The sequence below is a fragment of the Schistocerca americana genome, chromosome 11 (assembly GCF_021461395.2).
Source record: "Schistocerca americana isolate TAMUIC-IGC-003095 chromosome 11, iqSchAmer2.1, whole genome shotgun sequence".
NCBI lineage: Eukaryota > Metazoa > Arthropoda > Insecta > Orthoptera > Acrididae > Schistocerca > Schistocerca americana.
Window position 1 is genome coordinate 59,444,472 of NC_060129.1, and position 18,600 is coordinate 59,463,071.

Below are 18,600 nucleotides of genomic sequence, written 5' to 3' on the forward strand. Positions count from 1 at the left end.
CGACACCTGTTAGCGGACAAAATATGACAGGTGTGAACCCTCCTCCCTTATGACGGCTTAAATTGTGCTGGGGACACTTTTGGTGAAGTATCTGAATGTCTGTGGAAGAATAGCAGCCCATCCGTCCTCAAGAGTGGAAACAAGAAAAGGTAGTGATGGTGGACCCTGAGATCTGGACCTAAGTCGACCCTCCAACTCATCCCAAAAATATTCAGTTGGGTTCAGGTGTGGACTGTGGGCAGTTCAGTCCACTTCAGGGATCTTATTCTCCACAAATCACTGCCACACAGATTCTGATTCATGAGGGGGTCTAATGTCATGTTGCGCCAAACTATCATCATCTCAAAACTGTTAAATATGTCCACATCCTACCACATTTAGCTTTTTATCATGTGCAATAAAAAAAATCACCCCATTACGAAGAAAAACACTCCCACACCATAGTAGCACCTTCTCCGCAACTTCATTGTAGACACTACACATGATTGCAAGCAATTTTTTCCAGTGATTCGCCAAATTCTGATCCTTGATTGCTAAAAATGTAGTGTGGTTCATGTCTCCATATTACTCGCTTTCATTCATCTACTCTCCAGTGGCGTCTCTCTTTACACCATTTCAAGCAACACTTACAAGGGAACCTCCCCATCGCACCCCCCTCAGATTTAGTTATAAGTTGGCACAGTGGATAGGCCTTGAAAAACTGAACACAGATCAATTGAGAAAACAGGAAGAAGTTGTGTAGAACTGTGAAAAAATAAGCGAAATATACAAACTGAGTAGTTCAAGGGAAGATAAGCAACAATAAGGACAATAGTAACATAGGAGCGCCGTGGTCTCGTGGTAACGTGAGCAGCTGCGGAACGGAAAGTCCTTGGTTCAAATCTTCCATCGAGTGAAAAGTTTAATTTTTTATTTTCAGTTTACGTGACAAACTCTTATGTTTTCATCACTTTTTTGGGAGTGATTATCACATCCACAAGAAAACCTAAATCGGGCAAGGTAGAAGAATCTTTTTACCCATTCGCCAAGTGTACAAGTTAGGTGGGTCGACAACATATTCCTGTCATGTGACGCACATGTCGTCACCAGTGTCGTATAGAATATATCAGATGTGTTTTCCTGTGGAGGAATCGGTTGACCTATGACCTTACGATCAAATGTTTTCTGTTCCCATTGGAGAGGCACGTCCTTTCGTCTACTAATCGCACGGTTTTGCAGTGCGGTCGCAAAACACAGACACTAAACTTATTACAGTGAACAGAGATGTCAATGAACGAACGGACAGATAATAACTATGCAAAAATAAAGAAAGTAAAATTTTCAGTCGAGGGAAGACTTGAACCAAGGATCTCTCGTTCAGCAGCTGCTCACGCTACCACGGGACCACGGCGCTTCTTAGCACACTTCGTCCATGATGTTGCTTATGTCACCCATGGACTACTCAGTTTGTAAATTTTGCTTATTTTTTCACAGTTCCACACAACTTCTTCTTGTTTTCTCAACTGATCTGTGTTCAATTTATCAAGGCCTATCCACTGTGCCAACTTATAACTAAATCTGAGGGGGGTGCGATGGGGAGGTTCCCTTATTAGCACTGAAAACAGAAATGTGTAGCTTATGAGGAGTTGCTTGACCATTGTATCCCAGTCATTTCAACTTGATATGCACAGTAATTTGCAAGATGGATTGCTGGTGGTACTCTGCAACTCCCGAGTGATTCCTTGCACTGGTTTCATGTGATCTTTTATCAGCCTCACTAATGCTCGTTGTTCCCTGTCCATCAGTACATGCCATCTGGAGGTCTTGGTTTAGCTATGGTTATTTCTTCACCTTTCCACTTCAGAATCATATCACCATCAGTCGACGGGGCCAGCTTCAGAATGACTGAAATGTCTGTGGTGGATTTACTATCCGTGTAGCATCCTACGAACTACTCCAGTTTCGAAGTCTCTTAGCTCTCCTAGCTAGCATAATGCTTTTATATTGAAAACACAATACTCTCTGCATCAATTTAAACTGTTGGGTCTTTCTCCTGTAATATCTAGCGGTTATTTCCGCATTAAATAGGAGTTTTCAGATACTTTTGATCAAGATAATGCATATTGATGAGCCAAACCTGTTCAAAAACGCCTTTGTCCACCTCTGGAACGCTAAACTGGAGCGGTTCTGCGTGTCATGGATGGCAAGTGATCGGTTGGTTCCAAAGGTATGGAGCACCAGATTTCCACATACAAGTGATGCAATTTTGGATCATTTGTTTGTCATCGCGGTACAGTGCCGGTGCAGGTGAGTGCGTTTTGAAGTTCAGTATTCAGCCAAGATGTTTGAGGATGGAACTTCACAACAGACGACCCTTACATGTTCCCATGCTGACTCAATGATATCATCAATTACGATCACACTGGGCATGAGTTCATCGAGATTGGAGCATAAACCAATGGAAACGTGTTCAAATAACTTACGGGCTTGCTGCCGGTTGTCGCCGTCGACCACCGCCGATATTTCGACAGGAGCACACCCTGCCATTCTCAAGGCACAATTGCAAGGAGGAAGCAATGTGCAACGGAATTTAATACCTCGGTTCACAGAGCAGAAACAAGTAAGATACCTTACACAGAACAAGTAACCGCAGAGTCAACACACAACCAAAGATAACCAACATCAGAAATATAGTGACTATTTATCAACAGGTGAGGTAGCACTATTCTGTCCCTCTGTTTTTTGACGAGGGACAGAGCCGGATTCCAAGCATCATTCAAACAAAACTCACCATCTCAGTTTATAAGGTTGCTTGATAGTTTGATTTCAACAGCTTCCTTAATGATACTATCCAAATAGCTGGGCGTGCAAAGCCAGAATCTCCGTGTTGCTGTATTCCATAGGATGAACGGTTTCAAGGCAATGTTCTGCAATAGCGGATTTGCTCGGCTGTTGTACGCGTGTGTGACGCTCATGTTCAACACACCGGTCTTCCACAGTACCTATTGTCTGACCAATATATGACATGCCACAACTGCAAGGAATACGATTGACACCAGCCTTACGCAAACCAAGATCATCTTTTACGGACGTCCAACAGGGCCTTAATCTTAGAAGGTGGACGAAAAACACATTTCACACCATATTTCCGCAAAATACGGCCAATCTTGTTGTCCCAACCTACCATCAGTCTCCCTTCAGAACGAAGACTGATGGTACGTTGAGACATTCTGTTTATAGGAAGCCCATCCACACTGACTTGTATCTGCGAGCTGATAGTTGCCACCATCCAGCTCAGCGTGAAGGAGTACTTCGTACCTTGGTTCACAGGGCCCTCGTTATCTCAGACCCTGAAAGTTTGGCAGCTGAGCTATCACATCTCGAAGTCACCTTTCGTCAGAATGGTTATAGTGAGAGGCAGATCAAACGTGCGTTGCGCCATCAGCCTTCTATGCAATGGGTGAGTAACGATAGCAACGAAGTGGCACCTAAGTCTACGCACTTTTTGCCTTATGCAGGAAGCATTTCCAACAGGATTGGCCGTATTTTGCAGAAATATGGTGTGAAATGTATTTTTCGACCACTTTCTAAGATTAAGGTCCTGTTGGCGTCCGTAAAAGATGATCTTGGTTTGCGTAAGGCTAGTGTCAATCGTATTCGTTGCAGCTGTGGCATGTCATATATTGGTCAGACAATCAGGACTGTGGAAGACCGGTGTATTGAACATGAACGTCACACACGCATACAACAGCCGAGCAAATCCGTTATTGCAGAACGTTGCGTTGACACAGGTCATCCTATGGAATACAGCAACACGGAGATTCTGGCTTGCACGTCCAGTTACTGGGACAGTGTTATTAAGGAAGCTGTTGAAATCAAACTATCAAGCAACCTTATAAACAGAGATGGTGAGTTTTGTTTAAATGATGCTTGGAATCCGGCTCTGTCTCTCGTCAATAAACAGAGGGACAGAATTAGTGCTACCTCACCTGTTGATAAATAGTCACTATATTTCCGATGTTGGTTATCTTTGGTTGTGTGTTGACTCTGCGGTTACTTGTTCTGTATAAGGTATCTTACTTGTTTCTGCCCTGTGAACCGAGGTATTAAATTCCCTTGCACATTGCTTCCTCCTTGCAGTTGTGCCTTGAGAATGGCAGGGTGTGCTCCTGTCGAAATATCGGCGATGGTCGGCGACGTCAACCGGCAGCAAGCCCGTAAGTTATTTGAACATTCATTTCGCCGGGAAAAGTTAAGGTCTCACAATGGAAACGTGTTTCTGATACAGATATAAAAGATATGACAATGATGGGACACTGTGTTTACGAACATATGACGAAAGGTGACAACTTAAGTTCAAATGAACATGTACAGTTTCCCTTTGGCCTTTTTAAAATTAAGTTTCTGTTATGAAAATTTTAAATAACAATATTGAATTTAATTCCAGTTTCATCTTTAAATTACAATAACAATAACAACTTAATTTTCATCTTTTCTTAAATGTAATTGTTCCTAGGTATGTAAAAATATTTTCATTTTCTTGTTAAATGTAAAAGTTTGTATGTGCTAGAAAAAATAATATTTTCCTTTGGAACCACTCTGCATCACGTTATTTAAAAATCTTCAGTGGGACAGGGTTCGCACCTGTGATGAATTTCTTAATTGATTTTGAGATACCTTTAGCTGCCATTATCTTTATTTGATATGCGTTTGTATAATTTTGACCTTCAGCTATTTTCACGTATCTGAAACAGAAGCACTGCGCATTGAATCCATTGGTACCACTTCCGAATTTAACATAGAAATGAGTCATATCCTAATATGTACCAGGAGGATACTAGCTTAATTTATAGAGAAGTTGCTAATGGTATCTTGTTGTTGTTGTTGTGGTCTTCAGTCCTGAGACTGGTTTGATGCAGCTCTCCATGCTACTCTATCCTGTGCAAGCTTTTTCATCTCCCAGTACCTACTGCAACCTACATCCTTCTGAATCTGCTTAGTGTATTCATCTCGTGGTCTCCCTCTACGATTTTTACCCTCCACGCTGCCCTCCAATACTAAATTGGTGATCCCTTGATGCCTCAGAACATGCCCTACCAACCGATCCCTTCTTCTGGTCAAGTTGTGCCACAAACTTCTCTTCTCCCCAATCCTATTCAATACTTCCTCATTAGTTACATGATCTACCCATCTAATCTTCAGCATTCTTCTGTAGCACCACATTTCGAAAGCTTCTATTCTCTTCTTGTCTAAACTATTTATCGTCCATGTTTCACTTCCATACATGGATACACTCCATACGAATACTTTCAGAAATGACTTCCTGACACTTAAATCAATACTGGATGTTAACAAATTTCTCTTCTTCAGAAACGCTTTCCTTGCCATTGCCAGTCTACATTTTATACCCTCTCTACTTCGACCATCATTAGTTATTTTGCTCCCCAAATAGCAAAACCCCTTTACTACTTTAAGTGCCTCATTTCATAATCTAATTCCCTCAGCATCACCCGACTTAATTAGACTACATTCCATTATCCTTGTTTTGCTTTTGTTGATGTTCATCTTATGTCCTCCTTTCAAGACACTGTCCATTCCATTCAACTGCTCTTCCAAGTCCTTTGCTGTCTCTGACAGAATTACAATGTCATCGGCGAACCTCAAAGTTTTTATTTCTTCTCCATGAATTTTAATACCTACTCCGTATTTTTCTTTTGTTTCCTTTACTGCTTGCTCAATATACAGATTGAACAACATCGGGGAGAGGCTACAACCCTGTCTTACTCCCTTCCCAACCACTGCTTCCCTTTCATATCCCTCGACTCTTATAACTGCCATCTGGTTTCTGTACAAATTGTAAATAGCCTTTCGCTCCCTGTATTTTACCCCTGCCACCTTTAGAATTTGAAAGAGAGTATTCCAGTCAACATTGTCAAAAGCTTTCTCTAAGTCTACAACCTCACGTGTTCCAGTGTTTCTACGGAATCCAAACTGATCTTCCCCGAGGTTGGCTTCTACTAGTTTTTCCATTCGTCTGTAAAGAATTCGTGTTAGTATTTTGCAGCTGTGACTTATTAAGCTGATAGTTCGGTAATTTTCACATCTGTCAACACCTGCTTTCTTTGGGATTGGAATTATTATATTCTTCTTGAAGTCTGAGGGTATTTCGCCTGTTTCATACATCTTGCTCACCAGATGGTAGAGTTTTGTCAGGACTGGCTCTCCCACGGCCGTCAGTAGTTCCAATGGAATATTGTCTACTCCGGGGGCCTTGTTTCGACTCAGGTCTTTCAGTGCTCTGTCAAACTCTTCACGCAGTATCGTATCTCCCATTTCATCTTCATCTACATCCTCTTCCATTTCCATAATATTGTCCTCAAGTACATCGCCCTTGTATAGACCCTCTATATACTCCTTCCACCTTTCTGCTTTCCCTTCCTTGTTTAGCACTGGGTTTCCATCTGAGCTCTTGATATTCATACAAGTCGTTCTCTTATCTCCAAAGGTCTCTTTAATTTTCCTGTAGGCGGTATCTATCTTACCCCTAGTGAGATAGGCCTCTACATCCTTACATTTGTCCTCTAGCCATCCCTGCTTAGCCGTTTTGCACTTCCTGTCGATCTCATTTTTGAGACGTTTGTATTCCTTTTTGACTGTTTCACTTACTGAATTTTTATATTTTCTCCTTTCATCAATTAAATTCAATATTTCTTCTGTTACCCAAGGATTTCTACTAGCCCTCGTCTTTTTACCTACTTGATCCTCTGCTGCCTTCACTACTTCATCCCTCAAAGCTACCCATTCTTCTTCTACTGTATTTATTTCCCCCATTCCTGTCAATTGTTCCCTTATGCTCTCCCTGAATCTCTGTACAACCTCTGGTTCTTTTAGTTTATCCAGGTCCCATCTCCTTAAATTCCCACCTTTTTGCAGTTTCTTCAGTTTTAATCTACAGGTCATAACCAATAGATTGTGGTCAGAGTCCACATCTGCCCCTGGAAATGTCTTACAATTTAAAACCTGGTTCCTAAATCTCTGTCCTACCATTATATAATCTATCTGATACCTTTTAGTATCTCCAGGGTTCTTCCATGTATACAACCTTCTTTCATGATTCTTAAACCAAGTGTTAGTTATGATTATGTTGTGCTCTGTGCAAAATTCTACCAGGCGGCTTCCTCTTTCATTTCTGTCCCCCAATCCATATTCACCTACTATGTTTCCTTCTCTCCCTTTTCCTACACTCGAATTCCAGTCACCCATGACTATTAAATTTTCGTCTCCCTTCACAATCTGAATAATTTCTTTTATTTCATCATACATTTCTTCAATTTCTTCGTCATCTGCAGAGCTAGTTGGCATATAAACTTGTACTACTGTAGTAGGTGTGGGCTTCGTATCTATCTTGGCCACAATAATGCGTTCACTATGCTGTTTGTAGTAGCTTACCCGCATTCCTATTTTCCTATTCATTATTAAACCTACTCCTGCATTCCCCCTATTTGATTTTGCGTTTATAACCCTGTAGTCACCTGACCAGAAGTCTTGTTCCTCCTGCCACCGAACTTCACTAATTCCCACTATATCTAACTTCAACCTATCCATTTCCCTTTTTAAATTTTCTAACCTACCTGCCCGATTAAGGGATCTGACATTCCACGCTCCGATCCGTAGAACGCCAGTTTTCTTTCTCCTGATAACGACATCCTCTTGAGTAGTCCCCGCCCGGAGATCCGAATGGGGGACTATTTTACCTCCGGAATATTTTACCCAAGAGGACGCCATCATCATGTAATCATACAGTAAAGCTGCATGCCCTCGGGAAAAATTACGGCTGTAGTTTCCCCTTGCTTTCAGCCGTTCGCAGTACCAGCACAGCAAGGCCGTTTTGGTTATTGTTACAAGGCCAGATCAGTCAATCATCCAGACTGTTGCCCTTGCAACTACTGAAAAGGCTGCTGCCCCTCTTCAGGAACCACACGTTTGTCTGGCCTCTCAACAGATACCCCTCCGTTGTGGTTGCACCTACGGTACGGCTATCTGTATCGCTGAGGCACGCAAGCCTCCCCACCAACGGCAAGGTCCATGGTTCATGGGGGGGGGGGGTATCTTATGCCACGATAATCTTTGCTGCTATGCTTGCATATAGCTGTCAAAATATAAACTGTAAGTAGTTTCTCGTATTGTAGTAGCATGTTAGTTTTGAGCAGTTGTTTCTAACATACATGTACTAGAAAGATTATAACTATTTTAAAGAAATTCGTTAATGGTCCATGAAGCCATATAGGTCTTTGATCGTATGTCTGTTTCATATTTTATTAATAATTTATCTTCCATCGTTGTTGTAAATATGACTGCATGTAATATCCAGAAGCAGATTGGAAATATTTATTGGGGCACACCACTTCCAAGCAGTTGTTACAAAGAACTTGTAGATTTGGTTTAATGTACCATTTACAAATTTACATAATAATTACAATCTTTCTTGTGTATGTACATCACCAACATTGACCATATATATGAATTTTGCAACAACTGTTCAAAACCAACAAATATGAAAAATTATTTCCAATTTACTTTATGACAAATTATGTAATCATGGGAGCAAATATTTAATAACATGATAAACCATTAACGAATCCTCTATTAACAATCTTATAAATCTTCTAGGATGTCTTAGGCTATGACTTGTTCTTAAGTTCAATTCGTAAGTGATAACACATCCAATGTAAAATGCTTCCGCTTTGTTGTTGTTGTTGTTGTGGCCTTCAGTCCTGAGACTGGTTTGATGCAGCTCTCCATGCTACCCTGTCCTGTGCAAGCTTCTTCATCTCCCAGTACCTACCACAACCGACATCCTTCTGAATCTGCTTAGTATATTCATCTCTTGGTCTCCCTCTACGATTTTTACCCTCCATGCTGCCCTCCAATAATAAAATTGATGATCCCTTGATACCTCAGAACATGTCCTACCAACCGATCCCTTCTTCCAGTCAAATTGTGCCACAAACTCCTCTTCTCGCCAATTCTATTCAATACCTCCTCATTAGTTATGTGATCTACCCATCTAATCTTCAGCATTCTTCTGCAGCACCACACTTCGAAAGCTTCTATTCTCTTCTTGTCCAAACTATTTATCGTCCATGTTTCACTTCCATACATGGCTACACTCCATAAAAATACTTTCAGAAACGACTTCCTGACACTTAAATCTATACTGGATGCTAACAAATTTCTCTTCTTCAGAAACGCTTTCCTTGCCATTGCCAGTCTACATTTTATATCCTCTCTACTTCGACCATCATCAGTTATTCTGCTCCCGAAATAGCAAAACTCCTTTACTACTATAAGTGTCTCATTTCCTAATCTAAATTCCCTCAGCATCGCCCGACTTCCGCTTTAGATACTTGAAAATGGCCTAAAAAGACCGAATTGTACGACTGCACAACGAACTAAGAAAGTGTGAGCTGATGGCATCACAATTCAATAAAAATACATTATTTAGCGTATTTTTGTAACTCTATCAGCAATTTGTGTGTAGGGCACAGGCCATTTTGCGTGGTTGTGCGATTCAGATGTAACCAGACGATGGCGTAAGAGGTGGAAAACCAGTTTCTAACCAAATAAATAATATTTTGCAGCATATCACGAAGGTAATTCCTTTTTAATATTAAAGTACTTAGATTTGTTATCAACAAAATCAGGTGTTTGTCCATTGGCTTAACAGCACCCTGCAATCGTATTATCAACAAATAAACCGTAAAAACAGAAATTAACTTAACTTCATTCTGACTGACTGAGTGTGTAAGAGTTACACTGTGAATCTTTTCATTGTGGCTATACTGAATGGTTGATGGAAGACTGTATAAGACTGACTAGGGACCATATGGTTTTTTCAAGAATGAATAAAGTGGGTTAAAACTGAGAGACTGTTGTCATTATAGTACTGTTGGGAAGCAACAGATCCCTATATGCACAGGAAGCAGTGTGCAGGTTGATTTCAGCACATGGTAAAATTCAGTAGCTGCGTATGTATCTGATGTAAACTCTACGACTTTCATTCTCCCGATAACCACTAATATTCCATGAACTATTGTTATTAAAATAAATATGAAATAATTAACTGGGGGACACTGTTCTTTAAGTAGTGAATTCATACTTAATATGGAAATGATAATTTCAAGCTAAACGCACATAAATTCGTAGTATTAAACCAATCTGGAGGTCGTATTATGTAATGGAGGAGTGTTTCATAAATTTCCATGGTCCTTACTAATTAGTAAATGAAAGGCATATACTGAAAAAAAGTAAATGGAAAAATAGTATCTGGTAGTTGGTTATTGACCGACATACACTCCTGGAAATGGAAAAAAGAACACATTGACACCGGTGTGTCAGACCCACCATACTTGCTCCAGACACTGCGAGAGGGCTGTACAAGCAATGATCACACGCACGGCACAGCGGACACACCAGGAACCGCGGTGTTGGCCGTCGAATGGCGCTAGCTGCGCAGCATTTGTGCACCGCCGCCGTCAGTGTCAGCCAGTTTGCCGTGGCATACGGAGCTCCATCGCAGTCTTTAACACTAGCAGCATGCCGCGACAGCGTGGACGTGAACCGTATGTGCAGTTGACGGACTTTGAGTGAGGGCGTATAGTGGGCATGCGGGAGGCCGGGTGGACGTACCGCCGAATTGCTCAACACGTGGGGCGTGAGGTCTCCACAGTACATCGATGTTGTCGCCAGTGGTCGGAGGAAGGTGCACGTGCCCGTCGACCTGGGACCGGACCGCAGCGACGCACGGATGCACGCCAAGACCGTAGGATCCTACGCAGTGCTACGGTCCCGCACACCGTTAGGCCGTCTTCCGCTCACGCCCCAACATCGTGCAGCCCGCCTCCAGTGGTGTCGTGACAGGCGTGAATGGAGGGACGAATGGAGACGTGTCGTCTTCAGCGATGAGAGTCGCTTCTACCTTGGTGCCAATGATGGTCGTATGCGTGTTTGGCGCCGTGCAGGTGAGCGCCACAATCAGGACTGCATACGACCGAGGCACACAGGGCCAACACCCGGCATCATGGTGTGGGGAGCGATCTCCAACACTGGCCGTACACCACTGGTGATCGTCGAGGGGATACTGAATAGTGCACGGTACATCCAAACCGTCATCGAACCCATCGTTCTATCATTCCTAGACCGGCAAGGGAACGTGCTGTTCCAACAGGACAATGCACGTCCGCATGTATCCCGTGCCACCCAACGTGCTCTAGAAGGTGTAAGTCAACTACCCTGGCCAGCAAGATCTCCGGATCTGTCCCCCATTGAGCATGTTTGGGACTGGATGAAGCGTCGTCTCACGCGGTCTGCATGTTCAGCACGAACGCTGGTCCAACTGAGGCGCCAGGTGGAAATGGCATGGCAAGCCGTTCCACAGGACTACATCCAGCATCTCTACGATCGTCTCCATGGGAGAATAGCAGCCTGCATTGCTGCGAAAGGTGGATATACACTGTACTAGTGCCGACATTGTGCATGCTCTGTTGCCTGTGTCTATGTGCCTGTGGTTCTGTCAGTGTGATCATGTGATGTATCTGACCCCAGGAATGTGTCAATAAAGTTTCCCCTTCCTGGGACAATGAATTCACGGTGTTCTTATTTCAATTTCCAGGAGTGTATTTTCACTAGGACTTCACCGAACTGTGCTACCATACCAAGGAAATGAAGTGGAAGAAAAAAATTAAAGAAATGTAACATCTATTTAAACAATTCTGTGTACATTCTTGCTAACGCAAAAAGATTAACTGTTAGGAACATTAATCTTCATGTGCTTCGAAAAGATAATAAGTAAGGAAATCGTCATTATAGCACTGAGGTGCAAAAACAAATGGAAATGTAAAATGCTATTCCTTGATAACTACTCTGGGTGTTTCATGTAAAAGGATATTTACAGTAAATGTCTGATATACACTACTGCTCACTAAAATTGCTACACCACGAAGATGACGTGCTACAGACTCGAAATTTAACCGACAGGAAGAAGATGCTGTGATATGCAAATGATTAGCTTTTCAAAGCATTCACACAAGGTTGGCGCCGGTGGCGACACCTACAACGTGCTGACATGAGGGAAGTTTCCAACCGATTTCTCATACACAAACAGCAGTTGACAGGTGTTGCCTGGTGAAACTTTGTTGTGATGCCTCGTCTAAGGAGGAGAAATGCGTACCATCACGTTTCCGACTTTGATAAAGGTCGGACTAAAGCCCATCGCGATTGCGCTTCATCGTATCGCGACATTGCTGCTCGCGATGGTCGAGATCCAATGACTGTTAGCAGAATATGGAATCGGTGGGTACAGGAGGGTAATACGGACCACCGTGCTGGATCCCAACGGCCTCGTATCACTAGCAGTCGAGATTACAGGCACCTTATCCGCACGGCTGTAACGGATCGTGCAGCCACGTCTCGATCCCTAACAGATGGGGACGTTTGCAAGACAACAACCATCTGCACGAACAGTTCAACGACGTTTACAACAGCACGGACTATCAGCTCGGAGACTGTGGCTGCGGTTGCCACTAACGCTGCATCACAGACGGGAGCGCATGCGATGGTGCACTCAACGACGAGCCTGCGTGCATGAATAGCAAAACGTAATTTTTTCGGATGCATCCAGGTTCTGTTTACAGCATCAAGATGGTCGCATCCGTGTTTGGTGTCATCGCGGTGAACGCACAACGGAAGCGTGTATTGGTCATCGCCATACTGGCGTATCACCCGGCGTGATGGTACGGGGCGCCATTGGTGACATGTCTCGGTCACCTCTTGTTCGCATTGACGGCACTTTGAACAGTGGACGTTTCATTTCAGATGTGTTGCGACCCGTGGCTCTACCCTTCATTCGATCCCTGCGAAACCCTACATTTCAGCAGGATAATGCACGACCGCATGTTGCAGGTCCTGTACAGGCCTTTCTGGATACAGAAAATGTTCGACTGCTGCCCTGGCCAGCACATTCTCCAGATCTCTCATCAGCTGAAAACGTCTGGTCAATGGTGGCCGAGCAACTGGCTCGTCACAATACGCCAGTCACTACTCTTGATGAACTGTGGTGTCGTGTTGGAGCTGCATGGGTAGCTGTACCTGTACACGCCATCCAAGCTCTGTTCGACTCAATGCCCAGGCGTATCAAGGCCGTTATTACAGCCAGAGGTGGTTGTTCCGGGAACTGATTTCTCAGGATCTATGTACCCAAAGTGTGTGAAAATGTAATCAAAAAAATTGTTCAAATGGCTCTGAGCACTATGGGACTTAACTTCTGAGGTCATCAGTCCCCTATAACTTAGAACTACTTAAACCTAACTAACCTAAGGACATCATACACATCCATGCCCGAGGCAGGATTCAAACCTGCGACCGTAGCGGTCGCGCGGTTCCAGACTGTAGCGCCTAGAACCGCTCGGCCACCTCAAAATGTAATCAAATGCAGTTGTAGTATAATATATTTGTCCAATGAATACCCGTTTATCATATGCATTTTTTCTTGGTGTAGCAATTTTAATGGCCAGTAGTGTATATGTAATCGCATAAATAAATTTGGGAGCTTCATTATCATAGCACTTTCAAACCCTTTCGCAGGCATCCTAATATAAACTATTCAAAAAATAAAAAAACAATTGTCACTTCTGCAAAATCATGTACTTATACCCCATTGCGAAGGATACGTTTAAAATTTGGCTCAAAGGTGCATCGAACTTCCTCTGTAACGATGCAAAACCGTGGCGCAGTGTGACATCACTCTCGAGGTTTGCAATACGTCAAACAGCAAGGTGTCGAAACGTGCGAAAACAAGGCCACAGCTAAGAAGTTCATGGCTGTAAGGTGGGTTAATGGTGTTACACTGGCACGAGTTTTCACCATAATTCTCCCCAACGCCATAATGGAAGTGTCCATGATGGGACAGTCGCCACACTCTGCCTTAGGTACATCTCACCCCTTCTATAGACAATTGTGCTATGGACGTCAGAACAGCAGCATCCAGCATTGGAATCGCAATTTTCTTATGGGTGGCCGAAGAAAGCATTTCAGACACACCGTGGCTCAGGATCGACACGAACGGTCCTCAGCAGGTGGCGTAAAGGGTGTCAGTGTAACCATCCCTTCCCTTAGGGCGTCGATTCCACCCTACTTCAAACCCTATTGTACGTGAGAAGACCGCTCTGCTGTGTAGTGCGACGACAATTTTTAGCAGGGTGGAACCGCTAGAGCTCATTCAAAAGCATTCGAGGAAATATGGAGTGATCTATAGCCACAAAGGTTGTTTATGCTTTTTATCTCTCCTGTTTCGCACCCTCCTGTGGCGTGATGCTACCTTGACATGTGTGTGAATAAAATGGCAAACGGTTCCTCTAAGATTCCCCAGCTTCAGCAACACACATGCACCTTTGCCGAGCACATTAAAATTGTACCTGTCGGAGATCGACGTCCATCCAATTTAAGTGGTGGCTTGCAGTTGCGCCTCAGGGCAGGTGAGCTCCCCCCCCCCCCCCCCCCCTCCCCTTCCCCCAACACTTAGGTGGGGCTGCCTGCCCTCAGGTGCTAGAGCAGCTGCGAGGCACTACTCAGCTGAATGGGTGTCGGTGCCTCTGACATGTGCATTTTTAACGTGCTCGGCGAAGGTGCATGTGTGTTGCTGAAACTGGGGAATCTTAAGAGGAAACGTTTGCCATTTTATTCACACATATGTAAAGGTTGCATCCCTCCATAACGACAACACAGGAGGGTCCTAGTGATTCCACTCAGTATACCAGAGAAAAGGATTGTGGTCGTACTACACACTAAGTTGGTCAGATCAACGTTCATAGGTTTGCAGCTCCATGATGTTATGGTGTACTGGGTGCGACGAATTGATATTGCGGTGAACGGCTTATACCGACTGCAAGAATCGGACGTTCCGTGCTACGAACCCTTCTCTGTGTCTTACCGAACCGTTGTTTTATGGAGTCTTCGTGAAGGAAATGGAGAGATCGGGCGTGTGAGAGAGGGAGAGGGATTGTATTGTTGTCAGACGCCATTACGGTATACAGGGTGAGTCACTAACTATTGTTACCAACAATAACTCCGAAAGTATGATAGTAGCTGAAAAGTTCGTGGGACAAATGTTGCATAGGGCAACTGGGGCCATAATATGACGCTGCTTTTTTGTTGCTAGGTGGGGTCGCTTCAGAGACGTGAGGGTCAACTTTGTTTTTTCTTTTTTTTTACGTGAGATGGTGTAGTTTGGTACTTATTTTCTGATAGCTGCTATCGAGACGAATCCAATGATGTGCAACAGTAAGGTCAACGAAGGTCAAAAAGGTGGCATGAACGCCCATTTGTAGGTGTTCGAAGTGATGACTATTGGTGTCGATGCAGTGCTGCAGTCTTCTTGTAATGGAGTGAGTCGTATTCCTTATCACTTCGGCACTTATCGAAGCACATGCTCTGACAATTCTCTCTCGTGTATCGTGCAAATAGTAAATATCCACCGAATACGGCGTATCCATCTAACGTGCCATTGACATGTAAACACCATTCGACAGTTTCGCAATACAACACTAATAGGAACGGTAAGACTAGTATCATCGAAGCAAGCCAATGTGAATGATGTATTCCTTCGAAGAACAAGTCGATATGCTTCTCATTTACAGAGAAAGCTAACGAAATTCAGTGAGAGATAGAGACTTATACGCTGAAAGATATCCTCTACGTCCTCACCCTACACGTCGTACATTTAAATATTTAGTGCGACGCATACAACCCGTACCAGTTAATTCTTGGTGGAGACTGATACGGTAAGGATGATATTTATGGCGATGCAGAACACGAACAACACTACTCTGGCTCATGCCAGATTCCCTTGCGATTTGACGTGAACTAACACAAGAATCTCGAACCATAGTGGCAAGAGTACCAATTTCCGTTTCCTCGTCAGTAACTTTCTTTTGTCGGATACGTTTCCGACGCGTTAAAGACCCAGATGCGCTAAATTTATCATACACATATTTAAATATACGAGGTGTAGTGTGAGTACGTTGAGGCTATCTTTTAGCATATAAGTCTCTAGCTCTCACTGAATTTCGTTAGCTTTTTCCATAAATCAGAAGCATATAGACTTGTTCTTCGAAGGAATACGTCATTCACATTGGCTTGCTTCGACGATACTAGTCTTACCGTTCCTATTAGTGTTGTATTGGGCAACTGTCGAATGGTGTTTACATGTGAATGGCATTTTTGATGGGTGCTCAAATATGGTTCAAATGGCTCTGAGCACTATGGGACTTAGAACTACTTAAACCTAACTAACCTAGGGACATCACACACATCCATGCCTAAGGCAGGATTCGGACCTGCGACAGTAGCGGTCGCGCGGTTCCAGACTGTAGCGCCTAGAACAGCTCGGCCACTCCAGCCGGCTATATGGGTGCGCCATATTCGGTGAATGTTTACTATTAGCAGGACATACGAGAGAGAATTGTCAGCGCATGTGCTTCGATAAGTGCTGAAGTGATACGGAATACAACTCAGTCCATTATAAGAAGACTGCAGCACTGCACTGATACCAGTGGTCATCACTTAGAACGTTCATGCCACCTTTTTGACCTTCGTTGACCTTCAAAGACCTTACTTTTACACATCATTGGATTCGTCTCGATAGCCGCTATCAGGAAATAAGTACCAAACTATAGCATCCCATTTAAAAAAACAAAGTTGACCTTCATATCATCTGAAGCGATCCCACCTAGCAACCAAAAACCAACATCGTATGGCACCCGTTGTCCCATGCAACTTTTGTCCCACAAAGTTTACAGCTCCTACTTTCGGAGTTATTCTAGGTGACAATAGTTAGTGACTCACTCTGTACAGTAAATGTTCAAATAGTTCTTTGCACAAAATAAAATCCAATAATTAACATCAAGTATTCATGCCGTGTATATCACCATTCAGAAATTAGTTAATTGTCATGTACAGGTACTACGAGACGTAGATCGTTCTGAGGTGAAGTTTGGAACGATAGCGCTAACCTGCATTTTCCACGGTCTCACTTCGTCGAGAGATTATCTCCGAATTAATACACTTCAGCTTGTCACATTGTTGGACCTGTCGCCCAGATTCATCAAACAACATAGCACACAGTTGCGCCGAACGATCTGAGTAGCGAGTAAAAGGTTTTAGAGATTTCAGGCAGAGCAGATAACGACGAGGAATTCCCGCGAGATCGCCGCTGCGGAATACATCCCTTGCTCTCCTGTGGTATTTAAAACGAAATATTTATATTTTCCACTTTTTCGGGAGAGTAAGGATAAAATTAAATACTAAACTAAATTAAACCACTAAAGCTAATAACTAAACCAATAATTAAAATAAAAGCACGTATAAAGAACATTTATTTATAATAATGAGTACATAAAGGGTCCCATGAATCAACCTGTGACTCTGGGCCAATGGGAGTGAAAAGCTCATTCATTGCCTGTCACCTGCAACCATAATATATAGGATTCAGTAAGAGAATCTAACCAGCCTCTTTCACTCCAACTCCAGCACTTAACCTATAAGAGGTGCCCCTGTTAAGCCGAGCAACCCAGTGGAAGGGTGGGTAACTAATCCCAGAGGGAAGCTGGGTCGGGGAGCCGACCAGTGCTGGGGGCTCCAAGGCTCACAACCTTGACAGGATCTTGGTCAGTGAGAAACATCGTCAACCCCAAGAAACAGTTTTCAACTGACAAATTGATGGAGGAAAGGTCAGCAAATGCTACTGCCCCAGGTGGTACCCAATCCACCGTCGCCTTGGATGACGCATGCAGGCTTTTGGATTCTGGGGAGCCCGCACCAACATGCTTGCAGGTATCGGAGACTCCTGCAAAGATTAAGCACAAGCGCCCAAATTACTTTTCCACCTTTCATGCCAACTCAGTTATGAAGCCAGGTAAACTAAAACAACTTACAGATACCCTGCAGCAACGTAAGATACTAATTGCAGCGATTCAAGAAACAAGATTCACAGATGAACATACTTTGGAGTCAGAGGGCTACAGAATTTTTAAAGGTAAAACTGTCAAACGCGTTGTAAAAACTATTCCTCATCTTTCCACAGTATTTATAGTCAACAAGAACATTCTAGATTCCATCATAGACTTTAGCTCACGAAATAGACGAATCCCTACAACTTCTTTCCGAAGCACAAGTAGAGTTTGCAGCATTGTGAATGTTCGTGCACCTACCTACCAGGCAAACAAGAGAGATCCGAAAGAAACAGATGAATTTTGGGAATAACTAGAAGACTTCCTATCCAAGATCCCAGACAAACACATCATCATCCTGGTTGGATACTTCAGTGCGCAACTTGGCAAGGAGAGAAAATTCCAAGACATTGTTGGAAATTACCCAGCACATAAAAGAACCAGCCGTAATGGAGAGAGACTCGTGAAATTGTGTAAAGCTTTTAACCTAGCCATGAAATCAACAGCGTTCAAACACTTTCCAACAAAACAGAAAACTTGGTCATTCTCAAATCCGCATCTTCTAGAATATAAAACTGATCACGTTTCCATCACCCGAAAAGCACAGCGGGAGATCCAG

General features: G+C 43.3%; 1 protein-coding gene across 1 annotated transcript in view; it reads right to left on the minus strand.

Annotated features, from left to right (window-relative positions):
• Positions 1–18,600, minus strand: part of LOC124554047 (adenylate cyclase type 5-like) — a 589,866-nt gene that overhangs the window by 95,180 nt on the left and 476,086 nt on the right. The window lies entirely within an intron of this gene.